General features: G+C 48.8%; 1 long non-coding RNA gene across 1 annotated transcript in view; it reads right to left on the bottom strand.

Moving 5' to 3' along the window:
• Nucleotides 1-14,683: 14,683 nt before the first annotated feature.
• LOC138247297 (uncharacterized) overlaps nucleotides 14,684-23,518 on the bottom strand; it is a 59,936-nt gene continuing 51,101 nt past the window's right edge. Inside the window, exon 3 of the long non-coding RNA XR_011194419.1 lies at nucleotides 14,684-14,909. This is a non-coding gene — a long non-coding RNA (uncharacterized lncRNA). The remainder of the gene's footprint in view (nucleotides 14,910-23,518) is intronic.

The following is a 23,518-nucleotide window of genomic DNA, read 5'->3' on the forward strand; positions in this document are numbered from 1 at the left end:
CAACAACAATGCCTGGACACCCATCACAGACCTGCATGGACACACATCACCACAACATACCCAGTAGAGAGACTCACCCAGGCCACATAATCACAACTCACACAAGGCCAAGGCGACAGGGAAAGCCCAATTATACATGGAAACACACCCATTGCACAAGATGGCACACACAGATACAATAACAATGCATTTGCATCCCAAAAGGACCCCTAACCAGCGTCACCGGAGAGGATGTGCAACCAACATCCAGCCCCCGAAGAGGCCCACAGTGATGACAGCAGCTCTGCACGCCTGGATCACGATGACCAACCTGGCCCATCAGGGACCTCTGGACAGTCGGTTACCCTGCCACAGTCCCAAACCACCACAGAACCTACCCCTCAGGAAACACCACCACAGCACCCACCCAGCGAGACCATACCTCTGTTCCCAGGACACGTCAATCAGCAGTGTATCCACCACAACAGGGACCCCAGGCAACCCCACAAACACAGGACGATCAGGGACCCGGGGTCAGTGGCAGTGGGTACACGGTTCAGAGGACAGAGGCACAGGACAACAGGGATGCTGGGAGGACTCTCAAACATCATGGGTGCGTACCACCATTCCCAGGAGACCATGGGCACGGTACTGGCCAAGTTACAGGAGAACCAGCGGCTGCAGGTGGGACAGTACTTGGGGATCAGGGAGGACCTCACCAAAATCTACACCATCCTAGTCACCATAGCAGGGGTGCTGGCTGACATGGGCAAGACCATGAGGGAGTCAGTGGCACAACAAAGGGCCCCTGACACTAGCCAAACTGAGGAACAGCCTTCCACCTCCGCTGGTGCTAGTGGACAGGAGGCCCCGCCACAGGACCACCAGGCCACCAGCACCCCACCCCCTGCAGAAGGAGAACCACCCCGCAAACAGTCCCTGAGATCCAGGCAGAAGACAGAGAACATTGCCAAGACCCCCGCCAGGAAATAAGACTCACCTGATTGTCACCCTTCTGTCCCACTCTGTCACCCTGTCCACCTTGAACTGCCATTGCTCCACTTCCTATGCCCCACTGGAAAATGCACCTGTGATACAAAGAGACTGGACTCAACCTTGGACCTCCCTCCACCATCACCCTAGCCCCTTGAACTTACCCCATGTTGCCCCCTCCAGGAGCAGTGGCGTAGTACCATCTTCCTGCTGAGGTGCCCCCCTCCCCTTGAGGTGCCTGTGTTTTTTCGACCTGATGCCCCTGCAGTGTTCTCTCCTTTTTGAGGCAGGAGTCAACTGTGGGCTTCGCCCATGATTTTTTGGGCCACTGGTCCACGGACATTTGCAATGGACAGTGTACGGCCCTCTGTACATATGGTAAATATTTGTATACACTGGTGTTTACAATCGTTAACTTAATATGCATTTTCGAAATATCACAGATATGACTCTATTCCTTTTGTCCTTGCGTTCTTCCAGGGGGTTACAGGCTGTATCTGCAATGTTGTTGGATCTGTTGGTGTGTATGGTGATGTGGGTGAGGGTGGGGGTGTCACTCTCTTTTTCCTCCCCTCTCCCCTGTGTGCTAGGTGCAGTACTCACCGTCGTCATCACTGCCGTGTTTGGTGTTCCTGGTAGATGAGGAGGTAAACCAGCATGGGCAGGACCTGCAGCTCGGGCTCCATGGCGTCCAGGTTCTTCGTTGAGTGTCGAAAGGTGAGTGGTTCCCCTTCAGTATACTGTTTCCGCCATGCTTTTGATGTCGTTGGTACCGCCCTGGAAAAGCTGGCGGAATGGTGCCTTGTAATAGCGTGGGCGGTACATTGTCTTCCACCTGTCTGTTGGCGGTGGGCGCCGCGGTGTTTGTTGCTACCGCCGTGGCGGTCGGAGTGTTAAAGTGGCTGTCTATCTTGGCGGTTTACACCATGGTCGTAATCCCATTTTTTTTACCGCCAGCCTGTTGCCGGTATTACCGCTACTTTATCACCGACTGCGAGGGTTGTAATGAGGGCCATAATGGGAAATCCAATTACTAAGTATACAGTGCCCAGATGGATTTCGGAGACAATATGGATATGTCACACAATGGCAGGATAAAGATTGGATACAAAACTCAGACACACTCAACAAGGAAGAAAGGGGCAACCATTGCCTTTCTTGAAAACATGCCATTAAAAGAGATTTGTGTGGCAGCTATGTGGGCATCCACGCAAACCTTTACAAAGCATTACTGCATAGACGTCCAAATGAGCAAGGAAGCTCAAGTGGGTCAGAAGGTACTGCAACATTTATTCTCAAATTCAAGCACATCTTCAACCCATCCTCCACAAAAGAACCACAATGCTCCGTAATCTATGCACAGCATGTTCATGTTCACGTTCACGTTCAGGTTCACGTTGCAAAATGTAAAGGTGGTCATTTCGAAATTGGCGATAAAAACCGATTCCCGCCATGCTGACGACCGCCAGCATGACGCCGCGGTGGTGAATATACGTTCGCCATATTATGACACACACACCCCAAACCGACAGAATACAGCCACATACACAAATCCGCCAGCCCAAAGGTCAGTGGTAAACTGTTGGTACCAACACCCATACCGTTACGCCAAGAGAACAACGCCCACCACATCATGACCTACGAATCACCACGGCGGACATTCAACAGTGGTAAACCATTTGCGGTACACCCGTCACACTCAGAATGGACACCCAAACACTAAACTACACAACATTGGGCAAATCAAAATTACACACCTGACAACCATACACACACTGGACCCATCCAACCACTCACACCACTATAAAACACACACCCACATTACCCACAACACTTTACGAATACAAATCATTGTCACCAGACAGACATCAAGACCACTGCGACAGCTACACACACACACACACCCATACGTCCCTCACAGACTCCACTAAGCACACCCATTCACAACACCCACACACTTACACACACCACACACAACACCCATGGCCCCACAAAGGCACCCCCGTTTCACAGATGGGGAGTTGAGAGTCATGGTGGAGGAAATAGTCAGGGTAGAGCTACAGCTGTTTGGAGCACAGGTACAGCAGATATCCATTGCAAGGAAGATGGAGCTATGGCGGAGAATTGTGGACAGGGTGAACACCATGGGACAGCATCCAAGAACAAGGGACAACATCAGGAAGAGGTGGAACGACCTACTGGGGAAGGTACGTTCCGTGGCAGCAAGGCACGAGCTCGCCATACAGAGAACTGGCGGTGGACCCCCTCAGCTCACAGCATGGGAGGAGCAGGTCTTCGCATCCTGAGGGACTCGCTGGAGTAGCCGGAGGACTGGACACTGGTATGTCAACATTTACCAATTATCACCCCCATACCTGCATGCCATCTCACACCCTCACCCTCAATTCCATCACTCCACTCCATCCCACACACTGCACCTAAACATATGAATAACCTCAATGCCAAGCCCTGCATGCTATACCAATACATGGATAGCCCTCCCAACCCTGCATGGACACCCATCACAAAAGCATGCACAGCATGGAGAACTAGCAACAACACAATACACCACCATACACAAACAAAGGTGGCAGGGCAACAGCAACGATAGGGAGGAAGGTTCGGGATGAACAACATGTCATAGGCATGAAGCATAATACATCACTTACATCCCCACAGGTGTTCCAGCCAATCTCAGTGGAGAGGAAGTGCCACATCTATCCAGTCCCCCAACAGAGGATGCCCCCAGTGATGACAGTAACTCTGGACTCCAGGATCTGGATCAACAACCTGGCCCATCAAGGACCACTGGTCAATCAGTCACCCCAGCACACTCCCAGTCCACCACAGAGCCTCGCCCATCAGTTACCAACACCACAGCACCCACCCAGCATCCCCACACCTCTGTCCCCAAGACACGTCAATCAGCAGTGTGCCCACCTGTACAGGGACCCCGGTCCACACCACAATGTTGTCATATCACCAACATCTGGAAAATATGAAGCTATAGGTGACAGTAAGTTGTGATGCAAAGGAAGTGAATGCCATCATGCTAGTCACAGATAAATAAATAGTCAGCGTAATGGTCAGTTCCACTGTCTCACCTGTGTGTTATTGGAAGTATTGCTGTATAACTGATGTTCTGTTGTCCTCATCCTCACTGTTCTCAGGGTCCACTGCTGCCAAAGGGTCACCTCCAGTCCCCTCCTGCAGAAAAGGCAAATGTCGTCTGAGGGCCAGGTTGTGCAACATGCACCATGCCACTGCTATCTGGCAGACCTTTCCGAGTGAGTAGCACAGGGATCCACCTGTCAGATGGAGGCACCTGAACCCGGCCTTCAGGAGGCCGAAGGTCCACTCGATTATTCTTCTGGTTTGCCTCATTATAACGGTCCACAGCCCCTGTCCTGGCATTCCTCACAGGGGTCAGCAGCTATGATAGGCTTGGGTAGCAAGAGTCACCTGCAAGTATTGAGGGACAACATTTAGCTTTACACAATCCTATGGGGAGAACACCTGAAGGCATACACTGACATACAGTGGGTGGGGATCCGGCTCACCTATTAGCCACACCCTGTGCCTCTGTAGTTGGGCCATCACATTTGGGATGCTGCTATTCCTCAGGAAAAAGGCGTCATGCACTGATACTTGGCAGTGACGTGGGAGATGTACTTGTCAGACAGGTACACCATTTGCACATTCAGTTTATGGAAACTCTTACGATTCCTGAATACCTGTTCTGTCATGCAGTGGGCCTCTGCAGCCCAGGTAAGCAGTTCAAGCCTCGTTTCGAGCTGCGGTCCGTTTTCCCAGCTGCGGGCCTCGCTGCGGCCCTGTTTTTCGGCCGTGGCTTGCGTCGTCGCTCGTGGTGAGGTCCAGGATAGGGCGTCGGGCCTCGCCATGTTCAGAGCACGGCAGGGGCCTCGGTGTTAGGTGTATGCGCCCCCCATCCCTCACTTACCTGGTGCCTTGTTTTTTGGGCTACTTTTCTTCTTGCTTCTTCTTCCTTTTTCATTTTATTCTCTCTAGTGGGGCCATATTCATTCTCTCCCAGTATGCCTTTCTTCTTGCCTTCTTCCCTGCATGCATCTGGTTCCCTTTCTAATATGGCGTCCTCTTCTACCTTGTTCTACAGTCTTTTCCTAATCCAAAATGGCGTTTTTGTTTTTTCCTGCATGTCACTTCCTGCTCAGGGGTATTTAAGGGGTTAGATTCTTGTTATCCTTGCATTGCAAAAACTTCCTTTGGTGGTGATCACGCTCCGGTTGTTTTCTTCTGATTCCAGTCTTTATTCCTGTTTGTTCCAGCTTTCTTCCAGTTATTTTTCTTGACTTAGAAGTCTGATATTTTTTCACGTATTCCAGGGAGTTTCTGTCATAGAGTTTTTTTTGCCTTCAGGGGTGTTTTCCCTCTGGGACTCCTTCTGGAGGGCACGGACTGCCTTTGACGTACCATTGTCAGCAGCACCATGGCTACCGGAAAGGGCCACCCTTGCCTTGGCCAGAGCAGGACCTGCAAGAATCGAGGCTGCCCTTCAGTTCCAGCTGACAAAGGCCGTAAGCGAAGGGTAGATCGAGACATGTTCATTCTGGCGGGGGGACTAACGCAATATGTGTACCATCAATCGCCCCAATTACATTGGGGATATGGTCCACTGCATAAAATCCCGCCTTCACAGTGGCCAAATCTTCCACCTGGGGAAAGCAATGTAGCTGCACATGTGTTACACCAGGACAGACAAGACCCTTGCCAGCACGATAGAAAACATTGGCTGTGACATTCCAGCTGCCAAGCCCACTGTCACTTGGAAAGAACCAGTTGCAGGAAATGGAGCACTGATAGCACTTGCACAAGAGGGGGGATCCCAGTGGGATGACGGATAATTGCTATCAGGTCAGGCTCCAATTGGGCACACAGCTCTATGATTGTGGCCCTGTCCAGTCTATAAGTCAGTATAATGTGCCTGTCCTTCAGTGTAGCCAAGTCCATAAGGGGTCTGTACACTGGGTTTGTCTTCTCCTCCCATTCATCCGCAGCAGCAGGTATCTAAGGGACACAAGAGTGAGTAGGCTGTCACAATTTAAACAATGGAACCACAACCTCAGTGTACATGTTGCATTTATGTGATGGGACAGTGGGAATGGAAAGGTATGTGCAAATCTAGGCAGTAACGCAGTAAAGGTTAGTCTGATGGTTGTCCATCACAATGACATGGTGACTGCCTGTCCTGTATGTGGGGACAGGTAGAAGTCAGGTAACTCTGCTGACGTTGGGCGTCGTGGCAGAAGGCGGTCTTGCACCGCTGTGCAATCCCTCACTAGATAATATGGGGCTCTATGGAGTACAGTGGCCAATGGGATCTGCGCCGGCCGTGACGGTGTACTCCGCAGCGATCATGACCGCCATTTTCTGTCTGTTTCCTCACTTGTTTCCTGACCTTCAACAGGAGAACACCTACACTGCATGTGTTGCTGTGACCTGTGTCTGGAACCTACAGTGGCCTGTGTGACCAGGGAAAGAGCCCCTGCCTTCACATCAGAGGAGTTGGAGCAATGTGTGACTGGGGTCCTACCCCAGTACGGACTGCTGTATGGGTCTCCAGACCAACAGGTGAGTACACCTTGGGCAAAATGCATGTGGGAAAGATGCATGGAGATGTGTGTGCAAGCATTGTGTCATCAAGGGGGGTGATGTCATGTGGTGGTGTATATGGTGTGCGCTGGGCGATGCGTGTGCCAATGGTGAAGGAGACAGGATTGGTGGGCCATATGTGTGAGAGGCTGGATTGTATGTGTAATCGTGTCCTCCAGTCTGTTTCGCCTCTGCAGGTCAGCGCCCATCAAAAGAAGGGATTATGGCGTGCCATTGCCAATGACGTGTGGACCCTGGGGTTCTATGGCAGGCGGAGCACCCAGTGTCGGAAACGGAGAGAGGACCTGAGACGCTTGGCACCTAAGACCGCAGAGGCCCAGCTGGAGCCGGCCTCCCAACGAGGAAGGGGTGCCCATCGGAACCTGATCCCCCTGATGGCCCGCATACTGGCGGTCGCCTATCCAGAACTGGATGGAGGGTATCACAGCAGCCACAAGGGGGTGAGTACAGTGGTCGTTAGCACAATAATTTGTAGGTGGCATGGGATCCTGGTGGTATGTGTCAGTTAGTGGGTGCCCCTTTTTGCCAGGCCAGACATTGCAGCGCGATCCAGCTCCAGAGTAATGGTTGAAAGGGAAAACAAGGTAACCTAGCAAGTATGCATTCTATGTCAGACAGGGCTTAGTGGGTCCAAGAAGGTGTGCAGTTGGCGGTGTTTGACCCTCATCTTGCTGTGGCATCTACCCAAATCAATGGCAGTGCAATGCATAGTGCTCAATCCTGATCCCTGTGTCTGACGGTGCTGTGTATGCCAACTGTGGTGTTGATGCAATAATTGACCTAGTGTTCCCTTTCTTTCTCTCCCCCCCTTTATATTCTGTCTTCCTGTCCATGTGTGCATTAGCATCATCTGGCGGAGGGGCAGGGGCACAAGCGAGTGAGGGAGCTGCATCCCACAGGACCCAGGAGGAGAATCCACAGACGCAGATGAAACCAGTGGGACGGAGGGCGAGGGGAGCACCATGGCGGAGACAAGAGGTGACAACAAAGACTCAGATACCTCCTCCGATGGAAACTCCCTGGTGGTGACGGACACCTCTGTGACCACCCCAGCTGCAGGTACAGCCGCAACCCCCGTACCAGCACCGCCCTTCCAGTAGCGTCTCAGCTAGTTGCCCGTGCCTGCTCACCCAGGAGGGCAAGCATCTCCTTCGCCCCAGGCACCTCAGGCACTGCCCCAGTGAGCCCTGCTGCCCTGAGTGACTGCCCTACTGAGATCCATCTCTGTAGGGCAGTCAACCATTGTGAATGCCATCCAGGGGCTGGCATCTCAGATGCAGGAATGCAATGCATTCCTGGAGGGCATCCACGGTGGATTGGAAGCCCAATAGAGATTGATTCAGGCTCTGGCCTCCTCTCTGATGGCAGCCATTGTCCCTGTCCCTACGGCCCCCTCTCCAACTATCACTTCCCAGTCCCAGTCTCCTCAACCCCAACCCATCCCATGCACACATAAAGATCAGCATGCACACAAGACAACACACAAGAGTGGCACAGTCAAACACAGGCACCATTCTTCAACACACAAACACTCACGCAAACACCAGACAGTTGCAGACACAACCACATCCACTGCCTCAACTGTTTCCACCTCCTCCACCTCCAACACAGTCACGTCCACACTCACACCTGCGTACACTGCTTCAACATCCACCACCAGTATCACTTCACCGAGCAGCACACACACCTCACTAGCAGACACCTCCACAACATCCATGCACGCGTCCCCTGTGTCCTCTCCAACCGTGTCTGTCCGCCCCCAAAGGTCACAAACGCAAGCACTCAGACATCCAACAGCCATCCACTTCACATCAGCACACTCCCCATGCACCTGCCCCCAACTCCAGCAGACATACCCCTCAAACAACCACTCCCTCCACTCCCATTCCTCCTCCCTCTTCCCGCCCCACCGTCCCTAAAAAGCTTTTCCTTGCCAAACTTGACCTCTTCCCCCCCCCCATCCTACCCGTAAGAGTAGGGTCCCAATGACCGATCACAGCACTTCAGCCAAATAGTCCATGCAGACAGTGGAGGTACCTCCAGTTGTTGAGGCAAGACAGTGATGGATCCCACACCACCAGCCAGGAAGGGTAAGGATCTCACATCCACTGCCATAAAGGGGAAGAAGCCCTCGACTCCTGCCATGAAGGGGAAGGAGGCCGCACCTCCTGCCATGAAGGGGAAGAAGCCCTCGACTCCTGCCATGAAGTGGAAGAAGCCCTCGACTTATGCCATGAAGGGGAAGAAGCCCTCGACTCCAGCAGAGGCTGGCAGGATGACACAACAACCACCACCACCATTGCTTTGCTCAGGGAGCCCTCACCTCCAGCTGAGGCAGTGCACCCCACTCCTCCTGCAGAGGCTGCACCTTCACCTGCTGAGACATTGCAGCCTTCACCTCCAGCAGAGGCTGCCCAGGAGGCACCTTCACCTGCTGAATCAGTGCAGCCCTCACCTCCAGCAGAGGCCGGCAGGATGACACCACTACAACCACCAGTGGTCACAGAGCCCTCACCTCCAGCTGAGGTAGTGCAACCCACTCCTCCTGCAGAGGCTACCCAGGAGCACCTTCACCTGCTGACATAGTGCAGTCCTCACCTCCAGCAGAGGGAATGTAGGCTACTCTCCTGGGACTGCTGTACAAGGAGCCCCCTCCAGAACCAGTGGGAAAGTCACCCACCTGAGAGACTGTGGCATTGCACTCCCCAGCACAGAGAAATGGGCATGGAGCCCCGTCCAGAACCAGTGGGAATGTAACCTACCTGGGAGACTGTGACCTTGCACTCCCCAGCACAGAGAAATTGGTATGGAGCCCCCTCCAGAACCAGTGGGAAACTCACCCACCTGAGAGACTGCAGCCTTGCACTCCCCAGCACAGAGAAGTAGTCATGGAGCCCACTCCAGAACCAGTGGGAAAGTTCCCGAATTCAGATGAGGTGCCCCCCCCACCTCCCAACCCCCTGAGGTGCCTGCCCACTTGCAAAATGATGCCCCGGCAGAGTTATGTGCAGTTGATGTCAGGAGACAAGTTGGGCCTTGGACTGTTCCCTGTGGCCATGTGGGCCCTTTGTACTTTGGACTGGGCATTGGCACTTTGTGGACAATTATACATATCTGGTTCAAGTGGTGGCTTTTCCCTTGCTAATACATTTGCAGTACTTCCGAAATCTGGTCCTTGTTTTATTGTGCTGTGTGTCGTGTGCCATTGGTTTACGTCTGCAGCTAGTTGTGTGCATGGTGTGTGTGTGTCTGGTGTGTGATGTGTCACTCTTGCTTTCCTCCCTCCCTCCCTTGTGTGCTAGGCGGCTGTACTCACCATTGTCGTCTTCGTCGGCGGTGGTGTTCCAGGTGGAGCATGGCATAGAAGAGCATTAGGAAGACTTGAAGTTCTGGTTCCATGGCGGCGGCGGAGCCCTCTGTGTACTTGTTGGTGAGTCTTTCATTTTCGGAGTTCTGTTTCCACCAGGCTTTTGATGGCATTAGTACCGCCCCGGAAATCCTGGCGGTTTGCTGCGTCATAATATGGTGGGCGATACCTTGTCTTCCGCCTGGCTGTTGATGGCGACCACCGGTGTGCGTGGTGTTAACGCCCTGGCGGATGGTGTGGTGCATTGGCTGTCTATGAGAGTTCTCACCACCATGGTCATAATTTGGTGGTAATTACCGCCAGCCTGTTGGCGGTATTTCTACCACTTTATCACTTACCACCAATGTCATAATGAGGGCCAAAGTTTCTTACCTGTAGGTGTAGTTTTGCAGCTTAAATAATTTTCTGGATTCACAAGCGACCTACCCACCTCCACATGAAGATGTAAGAGAACAAAATGGACAGGAAAAGAAGAGGAGTCTGGGAATGGCAAATGGGGGTGGGGGAGGAGATTCGGGGGGGGCATGATGGCATTGCGAGTGGTGCCAGATGGAGGTGCCGTTGGCGCTTGCTAACGGACAGAGGATGGGGCAGAGGAGGGACTGCGGTAGGGTTCTGGACCCGACCGCTCGATGGTGGAGTGGTGCACAGCTTGTGAATCCGGATGATTCTCCAGGATGCAAAACGACACCTACAGGTAAGAAACTTTGTGTTACCTTGCAAGCTAGCACCCTCAAATATGTCCATACTTCTCAGGTTGCTGAATGTATTCTTCCTTGTCACCACCAAAGCCTCTAGACTTCCAAGCGAAGCTTCTAGTGCGATTATACGACGGAACACCGAATTAAAAACAACTACTAACCTTAAAAACGAGGTCGGAACACCGACCTCGTCCTTACTACTAATGATTTTACCACGAATGCCTTAACAACGATATTTCGTTGTAAAGGCATTCCTGATAAAACCATTACTAATAGGCACCATTCACCCTACATCCTTCACCCCACCCCCCCAACCCCACCCCAAAACCTAAAACCCCCTGACCCCCCACCCCCTCCCCAAAACCAAAAACACCCCACCCCCCCAACCCCACCCCAAAACCTAAAACCCCCTGACCCCCTCCCCAAAACCAAAAACGCCCCACCCCACCCCCCCAACCCCACCCCAAAACCTAAAACCCCCTGACCCCCTCCCCAAAACCAAAAACGCCCCAGCCCCCCAACCCCACCCCAAAACCTAAAACCCCCTGACCCCCCACCCCTCCCCAAAACCAAAAATGCCCCAACCCCCAACCCCACCCCACCCCAAAACCTAAAACCCCCTGACCCCCACCCCCTCCCCAAAACCAAAAACACCCCACCCCGCCGACCCCACCCCAAAACCTAAAACCCCCTGACCCCCCACCCCCTCCCCAAAACCAAAAACGCCCCATCCCCCAACCCCACCCCAAAACCTAAAACCCCCTGACCCCCCACCCCCTCCCCAAAACCAAAAATGCCCCACCCCCAGAACCCCACCCCAAAAACCTAAAACCCCCTGACCCCCCACCCCCTCCCCAAAACCAAAAACACCCCATCCCCCCAACCCCACCCCAAAACCTAAAACCCCCTGACCCCCTGACCCCCCACCCCTTCCCCAAAACCAAAAACGCCCCATCCCCCCAACCCCACCCCAAAACCTAAAACCCCCTGACCCCCCACCCCCTCCCCAAAACCCAAAACGCCCCACCCCCCACCCCCACCCCAAAACCTAAAATCCCCTGACCCCCACCCCAAAACCAAAAACGCCCCACCCCCCCAACCCCACCCCAAAACCTAAAACCCCCTGACCCCCCCACCCCCTCCCCAAAACCAAAAACGCCACATCCCCCCAACCCCACCCCAAAACCTAAAACCCCCTGACCCCCAAACCCCTCCCCAAAACCTAAACCCACTACTTACCTTAGTCAACCCCTTGTCACCTGCGTCGTCCTCCTTCGCCAACTCCCTTCTTTGTACCTTAACCACGCATGTTGGTTGTTCAGAACATACGTAGTTAAGGCACAAAAAAACGAAGTCGTGGTTAAAGAAAGCGTTGTTGCGCTTTCGTTAACCATGACTTTCGTAATAAAAAAGTCGTAAAAAAGGATGTTTCCCTTCTAGTGCACCAGGCCATAGGCAGTAGTGGGCGTCAAGCTCAATCACTCACTCTACCTTATGTGCTAATGTCAAATTGTCCACTAGTTTTAAGATGCTTTGCCTTTTCCCTGAGTTTCATTGGCCACTAACCAGTGATTGGTGATCTTTCTTAACCCAATCCTCAAAACGTTAATACAATAAAACCAGCTTTCTTTTAAAACACTTCCTCTCATAATATGTCAAAGTAAAGACTTAAAACCCTATTTGTGGTATTTCAACATTGCAGGACTGCAGATTTGTGGTGTGGAGCCTGGTACCGTGTAAGAGGGGTTATTATATGGTAATAAAATACACACCTTAACTTACAAGACGAGATCTACTCGAACTGGATCTGGGCAAAAAAAACTCCCTTCCCTTTCTTGTAGTAAAAGTGGAAGCCACAAGTTGCCTTGTTGTCATAAGCATCTGGGTTCTAGCCTATTCTTTGTAGTGACCAGCTGCTCTTCTGGTCTACTCTCCCACGTTCTAAGATAAGTTAACTGTGGGTGGTACTTACCCTTTCCCTGACGACCTGCCAGAGATCTGCTAGTCAACAAGGAGACGAGAGCCATGGGACACCGAATCAGCAGAGCTGAGCAGTTAATTATTATTCATTGATTTCCTCAAAGAGGGAATTATAACTTTCGACCAGACAATCAGTGGAGCCAAGAACCTAGCTAAAGTATGCCCATCACTAACCCTTCAAGGACAAAGAAAAAATGTCTGGCTGTTCCTTGTTTGGTACTCATGTAGATAAACAGAATCAAGGCATGAAGATGGAAATCTTCAAGAAATATGGTAGAAGCCAGTAAAACTCCACTACACCTTTTCGGTAGAGACAATCGCAACTGCAGTGCCCAGAACGGCAACCTGGGCAGGAACAGTGGTTTCAAAAACAGCAAAACCAAAAAGGCAATGACTCACAGCAGCGTTCTGGGACCAAGGGTAAATGTCCCGCACCAAACAGTAACTCCATTACTTTGATTCTTTCGTCTAACACCAAATCGGGGGTGAGGAGTGATATTTGATCATTTCCTCTTGTGGCGTAGGATAACAAAATACAGATTGTTGCTTCACATTGTTAAGTATGGGCACAAAATTAAATTTAATTCTTCAACAGTCCTCCGACCCCATACTGCAAGGCTGTCAAGAACTCTACATCTAAAGTATCTGACTGAACAGTACAGAATATTCTTTACAAGAAGGCTATCAGAAAGGGTAACCCAACCCCGCAAAAATTGACATCTGCTCATGTTTAAAAAAAAGATGAAGACTTGATGTTATCCCATCCTTGATCTGAAATCTGCCAACAAGCTGGTAAGAAGAATTCAGAATGTTAGCTCCTCGTTAGATTCCTTCTTATCAGTGAGACTAACTGGTGTCTATAGATTTGCAGGATACTTATTTCCTCGTTTTTATGTTCAGGAAATACAGGCCATTTCTCAGAGAACGGCTAGGTACTTCCCAGGACTAGTTTGAAGTTCTTCTATTTTGTCTTATGTCATTGCCAAAACTATTTTCCAAGTGCCTGGCAGCCGTAGTAACATCTCTAAAATGGAGAAGCATATTTGCCTACCCTTAGTTTGCCGACTGGCCAGCATACAGGATACACAGGAACAAAAGGCTGAGAAAAATGTCCCATTTCACAAGGAACTGAGTGATCTATACTTTTGAAGAATATGACACCTTCCCAGTTGGTTGACGTGTTTTCTGTCTTTTGTGTAGCATGGCCTAATGCATCTTCTTAGTCCCATTACCAGACTACATATGCAACAACGCTGAGTGCCAAAACTATCACAAGTCTCAAACATTTGTGGAGTCTTTTTCCTCAAAGATCAGGACTTGCCCAATTCCACAGAAAAATATGCACAATCCATTTACGACACCTCTTTCATCTAGAAATCAGTCACCTTATGCTGATATGAACGGAGAACAGGGCCCTCACCATTTTAAGATCTAGGGAGACTAGAGCAGGAAAATGTGTGGTTCTTCTGTAGAAATGTGTATAAGGGTGATGTGGAATCATATCCTGTTAAAGCCTCCACGCCCAATGACACTTCTGCATTCTGTACTGTCCTTCATAGAGCAGCACAACAGTGTGGGATTACCACTCAGACTGAGATTGGTGGGTGATTTTCTCATCAAATCATTAGCTTGTACAGAAGAAAATAAAGCAATATCTCTCAATGCTGAAGACAATCCTAAAATGCTGTGAGGATAATTTTAATTTTCAGGACCAAATTAAAACTAAGGTGGTTACATGCAGAATGTAAAGGAAATTCAAACCAGTTGCAAAACTCCCAAAAGTGTATCCCTGGCTTTTCTAGTAGTCTATACAGAACAGAAAAAGGCTTTCATTCCAGGTGCAAGAGATGCTCCTGCACCTGGTAACAAGAGAACAAATATTTTGCCCCTGACAAGAGTTGCTGCCAGAGCTGAAGTTTGATGGCACATGGCAATTCTCAACTGCTGACATCCTGTTATAAAAGAAATTAGTAGGAAGGCATGCACCAACTCTTGCAAACCTTACCTCACGCACAAAGTGTGATGCACAGGAAAATGCAGAAGATACGTCTATTTCTAGCAATGGTATGCGGCGTGCTTTGGATGTGGCTGATGGTGCCCCAAGACAGGTAAACATCAGCTTTCTCCTTCCAGATCCTTGATTGGCTCTTCATTTCCATGCCATCTCCAGGTGTTACAGCAGCACTTAGTGCCACTGTCGATTGATGGATGGAATCTCTTTGGTCTTAAAATGAAAGCTATGTTGGAAAAAAGCAAGGACACAGATGGTCAAGTGTATAGGTATGCACATCAAGAATAATCAAAAAATTTCTAGAGAACAAGCATAAGTTGCAGACAGCTGTTCAGTTAGTTCCCAGAACAAAGCACACTATGCCTTCCAATCAAAACGTTAGCAACAACACAAGCAGGAGTACTTGCCTGGCAATTTTGGATGCAGTACCTGCAACAAAGCCAAAAACTCCCCTACCTTGGGCACAAAGTAGCAACATCATTTACGTGTTCCTCCACCACAGACCTGTTGGGGACGGACTAAGATTTTTTTTCTGTGATCCTTGGAAACATAACATCCACCATTGCTAGAGGACATTTTGTAGCACCAAACCATGCACAACAACCAGTTAAACAAGCTCCATCTTCCACTTCTGTTTGAAGACGTGTCCGCATTATTAAGTGTCTGCCGGTGGTTGCAACCCATCCACACCATAGTCTGATATGTCTATATCTGCATCTAGAGTATTCGGCTGGTAACGGGACAAAGTTATCAATCAGTGTGTCTTCAGCAACACTGGCAAACCATTCACTTCCTTCAAATATTGGGCTTACCCATTAATATAAATAGTACCATCTGATCATACATTGCATTGGTCCCCAGTGCGCCACTTCATATGTAGCAGTTAATGGACTGCTTAGCATGTCACTGGTCATAAGCAATGGATTTAAGGAGGGTCTGGAGTTGGTGAGAGCCCAGGGTGTATATATAACATAAAATACTTTAGTGAAACAGTGACAGAACTAATATCATCTATTCTCCCTCCTTCTCGTCCATACTCTACCTCACAAAAGCAGGGGTCCTTCAAGGATCAATCATCTCACCTATGATGCAAAAATTACTAAAATTGATCAATGATTTTTAACTCACATGCTACAACTATGCAGATGACACACAAATACTCCTTAAATTGGATTGGAATGCCCAAAAGATATGGAAAACTCACAAATCCTGAGCTGTCTCAGAGCCATTGATCAGTGGATGAATTGGAGCCATCTCAAACTGAATGCTTCCAAAAAGGAAATACTCACATGTGGCGAATGGAAAGATTATGACCCACTGTGCACCTGGCCAGACGATCTGGGACCACCTCCTCAAATATCTAAGGAAGTTAAAAATCTTGGAATTACCATGGACTCCAAGTTAACAATGAATGCCCAAGTAGACAAATTAGCTCAAATAAAGCTTCATCACCTTGAAGACTCTGCTGTGCATCTTCCCCCTCCTTGGATTTCCACACAAGTTGCAGGCTACTATTTCTCTTGTACTATCTAAACTGGATTAGGCCAATGGCCTCTACCATGGATCATTTCTATCTACTATGAAAAAACAACAACGTATTCAGAACTCAGCTGCCAGGCCACTATTACATGTAAAGCCACAAGCCTTCACCTCCCCTGGCTTAAGAGCACTACATTGTTTTCCGGCTGCCAGGAGATCCACCTTCAAGCTGCTTTGTATGACCCACAAAGCTATACATAGAACAGGACCGCTTTTCATCAAAAACAAAATAACAAAATACTTCAACAAAGAAACCTCTGCTCAAGATTGGCACCCCGCCTTAAAATACCACCATATAAGAAAAAGATAATAGGTGGTATATCCTTCTCTGTTCAAGCGGCCAAACAATTGAATTCATTACCCCCAAATATAAGATCCACTGATAACTATCTTGTCTTCACAAGACTACTCAAGAATTGGCTCTTTCCTTCATAACCACCATATCCAAACAGCAATGGACTGTTAATATGCCTGTGTTGATAAATATTTATAACCCGAATATGTGTATGATCTAGATATGTATAGTTCTTTAAGAAATATGTATAGTTACCATTTCATAATAATAAAATATACACATACTCTTTAAGCCTGTTTGACATATGCATATTTACTCACGGTTAAATGTATATATGTGTATATGCGTGTGTGTATATGTATATGTGTGTATATATACATATATATGTGTATATTATTCTATGCTTAACATGTTCATAGGTCATTGCATAGCTCCTATATAAGTTGGTATATTACATACTTATAAACCCCCGATTTCTTTTTTATATCACAATGAGCAAATGTTTCTTAACTACTTTATCAGCAAGCATTTCACTATTGAAAAAATGAGGACTGATAAATGAATGTTAGAAAAGTACACCTATAAATTAGCATCAGATATTGCAAATCTTGAAAGTCTGTGTTTCTACAACTTTACATCTCATATTGTTATACCCATTGTAATATTCCTTACTCATATATTCCCGTACTATGTATTTACATATATGTTTATTTACTATACTTCTACTGTGCTAGAGAAAAAATAAATTAATACAAACAAAAGAAATGTTTTAAAAAGTACTCTCTTGTAAGCTTTGCTCTGTTTCCCCATCACCCTATACCTCTATCAATCTATCCTCCATCCCCACCCTCACTCATCCCAAACCTATTCTACTACTATGATCTCCAAAATAAACCTGCCTAAGCTTTTCCCTCCTCTACCACATCTATCTCAACCCAAACCTCAGTTTACTACTGTTAGAAATGGGGTCTTTGGTTGGCAGTCAGGTTACACCCTGTCCAAGCAAGGACCCTCACTCTTGTCAGGGTAAAGGAAAATCACACTCAGTTAACCCCCGCTTACCCCCTTGGTAGGTAGGCAGGAGAAGGCAGGCTTAACTTCAGAAGCAATGTGTAAAGTATTTGTACCAACACACACAGTAACCCAGTGAAAACACTACAAAATGACACAACACAGATTTAGAAAAATAGGTAATATTTATCTGACCAAAACAACAAAAATCCAACATACACAAGTCAAGATATGAACTTTCAAAAGAATTAGGGCCACATGTACTAAAGTTTTTGCATGTCGCAAACAGCAAATTTGGCTGTTTGCAACGTGCAAAAAGCACATCGCGATCCACAAACCCCGTTTTGCGATTCGGTAACCTGGTTACCGAATCGCAAAACGGGTTTGCAACTTGCAATTAGGAAGGGGTGTTCCCTTCCTAATTGCAACTCGCAGTACAATGTAGGATTGTTTTGTGACCGCGAACGCGGTCGCAATACAATCGCAGTTAGCACCCATTTCAAATGGGTGCTCACTCATTTGCAAAAAGGAAGGGGTCCCCATGGGAACCCTTCCCCGTTGTGAATGTCACTGAAAACATTTTTTCAGAGCCGGCAGTGGTCTACGGCCTACGGACCACTGCCGGCTCTGAAAAAATGAAACAAAAACGTTTCATTTTTTGTTTTTGTAATGCATCTCGTTTTCCTTTAAGGAAAATGGGCTGCATTACAAATAAAAAAAGCTCCTTTATTGAAAAGCAGTCACAGACATGGTGGTCTGCTGTCCGCAGCAGGCCACCATCCCTGTGAGGGCCGGCATTCTGAAGGGGGGCAGAAAATGCGACCCACCTCATGAATATTCATGAGGTGGGCATTTGCGACCCCCTTGCGAATCGCTAACAGTGTCATGGACACTGTTATGCATAAGGTTTTGCGAGTCGCAAAACTAAAAGTACGTACATGTGGCCCTTAGAGTCTTAGGGGGTCATTACGACGTTGGTGATAATATGGGTGTAAGTACTGCCAACAGGCTGGCGGTCCTTACCACCATATTATGACGTTGGAGGGTTTGGCCGAAGCCAACCCGCCACTGTACCACTACGACTGCCTTGGTGGTAACAGCCGCCGGGCTGGAGATGTCCATCTCCAGCCCGGCAGCCGGCACTGTTCCACCTGCGGGATTATGACCCCACTTACCGCCATGGTTTTCGTGGCTTCCTTAATGCCACAAAAACCATGGCGGTAGGCACTTTTGGGGAATTCCTTCCCTGTCACTAATAGGGGTCCCCCCCCTCCAGTTAGCCAACCCACTCTTCCTACCTTTGCACAGCCCTCCCCTACATTCACGCACCCTTCACAAACACACCCATTCCCACATGCATCCACGCATGTATACATCCATTCACACACACATCTGCACACACTTTCAAACATACACCCAGGCACGCATTCACATCACACAACGTACACGCACACACCTCCATACATGCACACATGCATTCAACACGCAACACACACCTGCATTCACGCACACACAAACATTTACATACACCCACACACACACACACAACACCACCTCCCCTGTGGGAGACCCGACTTACCTGGATCCAGGGGTTGTCCGACAGGAGACAGGACAGAGTGCTGCTCCCAGAAGCAGAGCAGAACACCGCCAGGCCGTATTATTTCTCATAATACTGCTGGCGGCGGTCTACCGGTGTGGCATGCTGCTGGCAGCAGTGCCACCTTACCGAAATCCACTGGCATGGCCACAGCTGGATTGCCGTCAATCTGTTGGCTGAAATCCGGCTGTGGTCATATTGCGGCGGGCGGCTTGGTTTTTACCGCCAATGTCATAATGAGGGCCTTAATCCTTAGAAAACAGCAAGAATGCTGTTGTTACACAAAGCACCTGGTTAGCGTCAAACATAAAGTCGCACGGGGATGCGTGCATTGGAAAAGTCAGCAATGCATTGATTCCTTACTCGCAAGAGAGGCAGTGCTTTGTTTCCTTCTCCGGTTGGGTCGGCGATGTGTTGTTTTTCTCTCTCGCAAGAGAGCGATGTGTTGTTTTCCGGACATGCACCTCGGGTCTGCGCAGATTCGGATTGACTGGGACGTCCAGGGACGATGGGTGGAAAATCCAATCGCAAGGTATCAGAAAACCACACTGCATGGGGTTTGCGTCGTTAACAGCCTCTGTAAGCAGGTGTTGTGCGTCGTTTCTCCAGCTGCGTTGCATTGATCTCCCAGGCGTGATGCAGGTGGAGCATCGATTATCTGCCGCGTCATGGAATGTGCGTCGTAAATTTTCCCGCACAGCTCTCTGACCGAGGATTTTCAGTTCTTACCTGCCAGCTTCACCTCCCAAGGGCCCAGGGCATAGATAGGGCACCACTTGGTAGGGCAGGAGTCTCAGCAGAAAGTCCAGGTGCTGGCAGGGGAAGTATTTGAAGGCCCTGAGACTTCAACAACAGGAGGCAAGCTCAGTCCAGGCCCTTGGAGAGTGCTCTCCAGCAGGGATGCACAACAAAGTCCAGTCTTTGTCCCCTTTCACAGGCAGAAGCAGCAACTGCAGCATAGCCCAAGAAAGCGCAGTCACAGGCAGGGGCAGCATTTCTTCTCAGCTTTTCTCCTTGGCAGAGGTTCCTCTTGATTCCAGAAGTGATCTAATTTCCAGTGGTTTATGGTCCACTACATATACTCCTTTCTGCCTTTGAAGTAGACAAACTTCAAAGAAAAGTCTCTTTTGTTTGTAGGATCCTGCCTTGCCCAGGCCAGACCTCAGACACACACCAGGGAGATGGAGACTTCATTTTGTGAGGGCAGGCACAGCCCTTTCACGTGTGAGTGACCACTGCTCGTCTCCCTCCCAGTACAGATGGCTCATCAGGATATGCAGGCTACACACCAGCTCCCTTTGTGTCACTGTCTAGATGAAAGGTGCAAACAGCCCAATTGTCTAAATGACCCAGACAGGGAATCCACAAACAGGCAGAGTCACAGAATGGTTTACGCAAGAAAATGCCTACTTTCTAAAAGTGACATTTTCAAACACACAATCCAAAAACAAACTGTCAGAAGATTACCCATTAATTCAAACTTCCACAGGAGCAGATGCCTTTTACCCTACTCCCTCCAACAGATGTGTGATTATCTGAACCCTGCATCTGCTAGGGGAAAGGGGAATGGGAATTAAAATAAAGAGAGGCCGCCTTCAGATCCAGTTCCAGCCTGTGTTTCCCACTTGAAGAAAGGATATTCAATGTGTGTCTCTGAAAACCTGCACCTTTCTTCTTATTGGGATTTCTTTAAAGGAAGGACCTGCAGTCGGGTGATAAGAGCATAGATAAGTACATTCCTATTGTGCTGTTCAGCCATTCACATTCACCCAATTCTATTGTTCTCCTAACCTTGATCTTTTGAGAGACTAGCCTCTCTCTAAGAGAACAATGTTAACTTAATATCTTCTTTTCTCCAGGAGTCAGAGGTTTCCAAGGTTCTCTGGAGAACAGTTCAAAAGTTCACAAATATACAAACTACTAATGTCTTTAACAGGAAATGAAAACTCCATCTCAAGGTTCAGTTTTCTCAATCACAGTCTCTAGGAATTTGTCGGAACACTGAGGTTTGTCTCTCAGACTGACAAATGTACAAAGCAAAGAGTTCTTGAATATATATGTACAAATATATTGGCAAGTCTGGAAATCATACAAAAGGATTCCTTACTGCTAAGCCAGAACGAATTCTCCTCAGAAAGCCGATAGCCAGTTGCTGGAAGAATGAAAAAAAAACAGCTTCTTCAAAAGGGAAAAAGTATCTGGTGTGCACACCGTAACAAGAAAAAGAATGAATTACTAAAAACTGGAAGAATTCTCTATCAAACGAAGCACCTCAGGAACACTGCTCATTCTCCTCAGGATGACAGTTGAATGGCAGGATCCCAGAGAGAAGCAGCTGGAGGGAAGCTTTGGCACGAGACTTAGGTAGAAACACTAGATCGCAGACCTCACAAGGATTCGCGGCCACCATCTTGAGTGGCAGTTAAACTTGAAGAAGCTAGTTCTAAAAACAGGCTCTGCAAGAGCCACCGGAAGTGAGGACGCAGCTACAACCAATGTGGGTACAAGGAAATGGGGAATCGTTTTTGCTGAGGGAAGAACTTAACAACGCTGGCAATAGTTTTCCTGACACAAACTTTACTAAAAAATGTATTTTTAAATTGTGAATTTAGAGACCCTAAACTCCAAATTTCTATCTGCTCCCAAAGGGAATCTGCACTTTAATAATATTTAAAGGCAGCCCCATGTTAACCTATGAGAGAGATAGGCCTTGCACAATGAAACTGAATTTGGCAGTATTTCACTGTCAGGACATATAAAACACATTACTATGTGGGTCATTATGACCCCAGCGGTAGGCGATAATGTGGCGGTACTACCACCAACAGACTGGCGATACATACCGCCACATTATGACATTAGAGAATTGGCTGCAGCCAACTCGCCAATTTACCATTTCTACCACCATGGCGGGGGCAGCCGCCGGGCCGGAGATAATCTCCATCCCGGCGGCTGCTATTGTACCGCCGGCAGCATTATGAGCCTGCCTACCGCCATGGGCCATGAAAACAGTGGCGGTGGGCCCTACCAGTGAAAGATAATTAATTCACTGTCACTGGTAGAAGACTCACCCACCCCCCTCCATCCACACTCCCCCATTCCCATCCCCCGAACCCTCATTCACGCACACTCGCAGACACGCACTACGCATACACACACTCACTCACACTGGCATCCACGCTTTCATTCACGCATGCATCCATTCATTCTCGCACACATCCGTACTCGCATTAACACTGACACGCAGACACGCATTCACATTTCCATTTGCACACGCATTCTCACACATGCATACACCCACGCAAACAACACTACACACACAGTTGCATTCACACACACACTCACACATTCATGCCCAACTTACCTGCATCCAGGGGGTCTTCCAGCAGGGAACGGGACGGGGCACTGCTACTGCCAGCAGCACCTGCCAGCAGAACACTGCCAAGCCGTATCATGAGTCATGATATGGCTGACGGCAGTCTACTGGCACCTTACCACCATCCGCCAGTATGGCCAGGGCCGGATTTCCGCCCTTCTTGTGGCTGTGGTCATAATTTGGTGGACGGATGGTAGCCGTGGCGACGGTCTTTTGGCGGCCGTTGCCGCGGCGGTAGGTGGCATATACCGCCATTGTCATAATTAGGGTCTATATGTCCTACCTTAAACATACACTGCACCTTGCCCATGAGGCTACCTAGGGCCTACCTTAGGGGTACCTTACATGTGAGAAAAGGGAAGGTTTAGGACTGGCAAGTGGGTACACTTGCCAATTCGAATTGGCAGTTTAAAACTGCACACATTGACACTGCAGTGGCAGGTCTGAACCATGGTAATGTGGGTGGCACAACTAGTGCTGCAGGCCCACTATTAGCATTTGATTTACAGGCCCTGGGCACTTCTAGTGCACTGTACTAGGGACTTACTAGTAACTCAGATATGCCAATCATGGAAAGCTAATAACACATACATTTTCCATATGAGCACTTGCACTTTAGCACTGGATAGCAGTGGTAAAGTGTCCAGAGTAACAAAAACTGCAAAAACAGAGTCCAGCACACATCAACAACCTGGGAAAGAGACAAAATGTTCGGGGAGAAATTGCTAAGGATGCCAAGTTCAAAACGTGTCCCCCCCCAGCTGAAAGTGGGGAGCAACTACCCAACCTCAGGGGACTTCTCATCACTGAGGTGGAAGAATCTGGACAGACCATCAGCATTGGCATGTTCTGTACCAGGACGGGGTTCCACCATAAAGTCCATCCTCTGTAGGGAAATGGAGCACCTCAACAGTTTTGGATTCTCACCCCTTGTGCAAGTCCCAAACAAGTAGGGTCTTCAGCGCCCACACCACAGCAAAAGCTTCACACTCAATTGCACTCCAAATATGTTCCCTG

Source organism: Pleurodeles waltl, chromosome 7 (assembly GCF_031143425.1).
Source record: "Pleurodeles waltl isolate 20211129_DDA chromosome 7, aPleWal1.hap1.20221129, whole genome shotgun sequence".
In the NCBI taxonomy this organism is placed as follows: domain Eukaryota; kingdom Metazoa; phylum Chordata; class Amphibia; order Caudata; family Salamandridae; genus Pleurodeles; species Pleurodeles waltl.